Here is a 6709-nt window from a genome sequence, read left to right as displayed (position 1 = left end):
TAGGGATCCCGGCCGGAGTGTATACCCTGTGTATACACTCTGGCCGGGATTTACCTTGGCCCGCAGCACAACATAGGTTCCGTACTAATCATGATTAGTATGGAACTTGCGTTGTGTGAACATGTCCTAAACACTTATCCTGATTGAAAAGAAATGTATAATTAGAATATAAAATATTATTTTAATCACAGTTTTGCTATGAAGACAGGGAGAATATAGTTAGATACTAGGAAACACACAGCCTATGTTCACACAACATTTTTTGGCAGCCTGTTAGTGCAACAATGGCTGTTGGTATATTATTCTAGTTTAGGTGGACTAATTGGCCTTTGGGTGAGTCTTTAATTGAAAAATCCTTTGAATTGAATAGTAAAAACAGTGAAAGGAAGGTGACAAATGAATAACTCTTTTTTTTGTCATGATCATTATTTTGACGTCTATGCAGACAACATCCATTATTATGTGTGCATTATTGTGTGCATTGGACGTCTGTCATTCCATAGATTTTAATGCATTGCATTGAAATCTATTAAATTGCGGCAATAATCGTGCCAAATGTGTTATCACAGAAAGGCTATGTTGACACTAGAGATGAGCGAACTTTTCAAAAGTACGGTCCGACCAGACTTTTGTATTTTTTCGGAAAGTTCGGTCCGACCGAATTTCGGATTTCTTCAGATTTCATAGTTTAAAGCATCTATATGATACGGGGGTAGTGTATTTGGTTGAATTTAGGGCTCTACATGTCAGTAACATCATTATCTTTTCAATATCTCAAAGACTTCAATATTCAGCATTACAGGGTCTATGCAGGAAACTCACCATTACAGGGTCTATGCAGGAAACTCACCATTACAGGGTCTATGCAGGAAAAAGGTCACAAATGCAGTGAAGGAGCAGCAGTAGTCATTGGAGGCCAGTGGAGGTCCAGCAGTAGTCATTTGAGGCCAGTACAGGAGCAGCAGTAGTCAACATGGAGGCCAGGCAGTAGCAGCAGTAGCCAAAATGGAGGACAGGCAGGAGCAGCAGTAGCCAACATGGTGGCCAGGCAGGAGCAGCAGTCTCTCAGGATAAGACGGATGTGATATACACACTTTCAATCAGAAGGGTCCAAGTATAGAAATTGGGTATATAGCACTTTTTTAAGATACAATGCTATACACCTGAACCAGGTATTTTAGTCTCTCAGGATAAGATGGATGTGATATACACACTTTCAATCAGAAGGGTAGCACTTTTTTTTAAGATACAATGCTATACACCTGAACCAGGTATTTTTGTCTCTCAGGATAAGACGGATGTGATATATACACTATCAGAAGTATAGGACTTGTACACTCACCAGCCACTTTATTAGGTACACCTGTCCAACTGCACTTTACCACTTAGTTTCTAATCAGCCAATCACATGGTGGCAACTCAGTGCATTTAGGCATGTAGACATGGTCAAGACAATCTCCTGCAGTTCAAACCGAGCATCAGTATGGGGAAGAAAGGTGATTTGAGTGTCTTTGAACGTGGCATGGTTGTTGGTGCCAGAAGGGCTGGTCTGAGTATTTCAGAAACTGCTGATCTACTGGGATTTTCACGCACAACCATCCCTAGGGTTTACAGAGAATGGTCCGAAAAAGAAAAAACATCCAGTGAGCGGCAGGTTGTCCGTATCCACGTCAGGTTGCCTGTAACCACCCCAGGTTGCCTGTAACCACCCTAGGTTGTCTGTAACCACAGCAGGTTGTCCGTATCCATGCCACATTGCATGTAACCACCCCAGGTTGCCTGTAACCACCCCAGGTTGCCTGTAACCACCCCAGGTTGTCTGTAACCACAGCAGGTTGTCCGTATCCACCCCACGTTGCCCGTAACCACCCCAGGTTGTCTGTAACCACAGCAGGTTGTCCGTATCCACCCCACGTTGCCCGTAACCACCCCAGGTTGCCTGTGACCACCTCATGTTGACCATATCCACCCCAGATTGTCTGTAACCACAGCAGGTTGTCTGTAACCACAGCAGGTTGTCCATATGCACGCCACATTGCCCGTAACCACCCCAGGTTGTCTGTAACCACAGCAGGTTGTCCGTATCCACCCCAAGTTGCCCGTAACCACCCCAGGTTGCCTGTGACCACCCCATGTTGACCATATCCACCCCAGATTGTCTGTAACCACAGCAGGTTGTCTGTAACCACAGCAGGTTGTCTGTAACCACAGCAGGTTGTCCGTATGCACGCCACGTTGCCCGTAACCACCCCAGGTTGGCTGTGACCACCCCATGTTCACCGTAACCACCCCAGGTTGTCCGGATCCACCCCAGATTACCCGTAACCACCCCATGTTCACCGTAACCACCCCAGGTTGTCCGTATCCACCCCAGATTACCCGTAACCACCCCAGGTTGCCCGTAACCACCTCCAGATTACCCGGAACCACCCCAGACTGTCCGTAACCACCTCCAGATTACCCGTAACCACCCCAGACAGTCCGTAACCACCCCACGTTACCTGTAATCTCATTTTCTTTATTGTATTTTAGTAACTGCGCCATTCTAATAACTGTTACTAGCTGCAGTTTTGCTCCAGCAATTGGCGCTCCTTCCCTTCTGAGCCCTGTTGTGTGCCCATACAGTGGTTTATGCCCACATATGGGGTACTGTTCTACTCAGGAGAACCTGCGTTACAGATTTCGGGGTACATTTTTTCTCCTGTTCCTTGTGAAATTTTGAAATTTCAAACTAAATGAACATATTATTGGAAAAATTCGAGTTTTTCATTTTTACTGTCTAATTTTGAATACTTTCCTCTAATACCTATGGGGTCAAAATGGTAATTGGGCGGGTTCTATTCTGCTGACACTACAGGGGCTCTGCAAATGCACCTGGTGCTCAGAAACTTCTTCAGCAAAATCTGCATTGGAAAAGCTAATTGGCGCTCCCTTCCTTCTGAGCCCCGCTGTTTGCCCATACAGTGGTTTACGCCCACATATGGGGTACCGTTGTACTCAGGAGAACCTGCGTTACAGATTTTGGGGTGAACTTTCTCTCCTGCTCCTCAATAAATTGGGAAATTTCAAACTAAAGGAATATATTATTGGAAAAATTCTTGTTTTTTATTTTTACTGTCTAATTTTGAATACTTTCCTCTAATAGCTGTGGGGTCAAAATGGTCACCACACCCCAAAATGTGGGTGCACTTTCCAAAATGGGGTGACTTATGGGGAGATTTTACTCCGCTGGCACTACAGGGGCTCTGCAAACGCAACTGGCGCTCAGAAACTTCTGCAGCAAAATCTGCATTGAAAAAGCTAATTGGCGCTCCTTCCCTTCTGAGCCCCGCTGTGTGCCCATACAGTGGTTTATACCCACATATGATGTACCGTTCTACTCAGGAGAACCAGCGTTATAAATTTTGGGGTAATTTTTTCTCTTGTTTCTCGTGAAATTGAGAAATTTCAAACTAAACGAACATATTATTGGAAAAATTCGAGTTTTTCATTTTTACTGTCTACTTTTGAATATTTTCCTCTAATACCTATGGGGTCAAAATGGTCATTGGGCGGGTTCTATTCTGCTGACACTACAGGGGCTCTGCAAATGCACCTGGTGCTCAGAAACTTCTTCAGGAGAATCTGCACTGGAAAAGCTAATTGGCGCTCCCTTCCTTCTGAGCCCCGCTGTTTGCCCATACAGTGGTTTACGCCCACATATGGGGTACCGTTGTACTCATGAGAACCTGCGTTACAAATTTTGGGGTGCTTTTTCTCTTATGTTCCTTTTTAAAGTGAGAAACTTTAATCTAAACGTATATATTATTGGAAAATTTTAATTTTCCATTTTTTTAAGGCCTAATGGTGAATACTTTGCTCCAGCCCCTGTAGGGTTAAAATGCTCATTATACCACTAGATTAATTCTTTAAGGTGTGTAGTTTCCAAAATGGGGTCACTTATGGGGGTTTCCAGTATACAAGCCTCCTAAATCAACTTAAAAAAAGAACTGGTCCCTAAAAAAATCAGTTTTGGAAACTTTCACGAAAATGTGGTAATTTGCTGATAAATTTCTAAGCCCCGTAACACCCTAAAAAAGTAAAATATGTTAATGAAATGAAGCCAGAATAAAGAGGACATATTGGTAATCTGACTTAGTAACTAATTTATGTGCTACGACTTTCTTTTTTTAGAAGCAGAGAATTTCAAAGTTCATAAAATGCTAATTTTTTAAATTTTTCATGATATTTTGATGTTTTTCACAAAAAACACACAAAGTAGTGACCAAATTTTGCCACTAATATAAAGTGCCACATGTGACGCAAAAACATTCTCAGAATCGCTAGCATACGTTAAAGCTATGAGCGCATAAAGTGAGACAGGTCAGATTTTGAAAAATGAGCCTGGTCATTAAGGCCCAAATAGGCTTAGTCTTGAAGGGGTTAAAGAGCAACTTTGGTACAGTCCCTTAAAGAGCAACTTTGATACAGTCCCTTTAAGAGCAACTTTGGTACAATCCCTTTGAGAGCAACTTTGGTACAGTCCTTTAACCCTTTAAAGACCGAGCTAATTTTTATTTTTGTGTTTTCATTTTTTCCTCCTTGTATATATAAGGCCATAGCAGTTGCATTTTTACACCTACAGACCCACATATACCCTTATTTTTTGCGCCACTAATTGTACTTTGCAGGCTGAAATTTTGCATAAAATATGCTGCGAAACCAGAAAAAAATTATATGCGCGGTGAAATTGAAAAAAAAAAATCTTTTTTTTTGGAGGGCTTTGTTTTTACGCCGTGTGTCCTATGGAAAAACATTTTATATATGTTCCTCAAGTCAGTACGATTAAAACGATATACAACTTGTATAACTTTTATATTAATTGATGGCTCGTAAACAATTAAAACCTTTTACAGAGAATAAATGTTCCTTAAAATCGCTCTATTCCCATGCTTATAGCGCTTTTATCCTTTGGTCTATGGGGCTGTGTGATGTGTCATTTTTTGCGTCATGATCTGTACTTTCTATCCGTACCTTGAGTGCGCATATGCGACTTTTTGATCGCTTTTTATTACAATTTTTCTGGATTTGATGCAACCAAAAATGCACAATTTTGCACTTTGGAATTTTTTTGGCGCTTACACTGTTTACCGTGAGGGATCATGAATTAAATAAATTAATATTTCAGGCGATTACGCACACAGCGATACCAAAAATGTTTGTTTATTTATTTATTTTTATTTATTAAATGGGAAAAGAGGGGTGATTTGGACTTTTATTAGGGGAGGGGGTTATTTATTAATAAAAACACTTTATTCTTTTTTTACATACAGTAATATGAAGCCCCCTGGGGGACTTCTATATACACAGCACTGATCTCCCATTGAGATCTCCCATTGTGCTTAACCCTTATAGGACCCTGGACATACCCGTACGTCCAGGACCGCCTCCATGTGTTCAGAGCGGGGCCGTGCTCTGAACCGCCGCAGTCCCAAGTGCAGCATGGAGCCCGGGACCGCGGCTATTAGCGGGCATGATCCGATCGCCGTGCCCGCTAATTAGATAATCAGATGCAGCTGTCAAAGATGACAGCTGCATCCGATTACCTGATGCAGCCGTTCCCTGGTGTCTAGTGGCAGGGATTGCCCCCCCCCCAGGACACTGTCCCGGAGGAGCAAACTCCGTGTCTGTTACCTGCCGGGGTCTCCACCAAAATGGCGCCGATCCCGGCTCAGCATTCGGTTGCTTCCGGCTGCAGCAGCCAGAAGCAATCGAGTACCTATCTGATCGGTCTATGCTGCAAATCTATGCAGCATAGATCGGTATGAGAGATCAGTGTACTTATACTACAAGTCCCCCATGGGGGCTTCTAGTATAAGTGTAAAAGTAAAAAAAAAAGTGTTATTATTAGTAAAAAGCCCCCTCCCCTATTAAAATCACCCCCATGTTCCCATGTTATAAATATAAATAAAAAAATAAACAAACATGTTTGGTATCGCCGTGTGCGTAATCGCCCGAAATATTAATTAATCACTTTCCTGATTTCGTACGGTAAACAGCGTAAGCGCAAAAAAATCCCAAAGTGCAAAATTGTGCATTTTTGGTCGCATCAAATCTAGAAAAATTGTAATAAAAAGTCACATATGTGCAGTCAAGGTACCGATAGAAAGAACAGATAATGGCGCAAAAAATGACACCTCACACAGCCCCATAGATCAAAGGATAAAAGCGTTATAACCCTGGAAATGGAGCGATTTTAAGGAACATATATTTGTTAACAATGGTTTGAATTTTTTACAAGCCATCACATAATATAAAAGTTATACTTGTTACATATCGTTGTAATCGTAACGACTTGAGGTCAGTTTTACCCCAGGGTGAATGGCGTAAAAAAAAACAAAAAACTCCAAATAAAAGAAATGCTTAAAAGGCCATAGCAGTTGCATTTTTTCATCTAGAAACCCACATAAGCCCTTATTTTTTGCGCCACTAATTGTACTTTGCAATGACAGGCTGAATTTTTTCATAAAGGATTCAATGTGTGGTGAAATTGAAAAAAAACAAAAAAAACAAACAAACACATTTCTTTTATTTTATTTTCGTTTTTACGCCGCTTGCCCTGGGGTAAAACTGACTTGTTATGCATGTTCCTCAAGTTGTTACGATTACAATGATATGTAACATGTATAACTTTTATTGTATTCCCAGGCTTATAGCGCTTTTAACCTTT

This window comes from Dendropsophus ebraccatus, chromosome 7 (assembly GCF_027789765.1).
Source record: "Dendropsophus ebraccatus isolate aDenEbr1 chromosome 7, aDenEbr1.pat, whole genome shotgun sequence".
NCBI lineage: Eukaryota > Metazoa > Chordata > Amphibia > Anura > Hylidae > Dendropsophus > Dendropsophus ebraccatus.
This window is presented reverse-complemented; position numbering follows the sequence as displayed.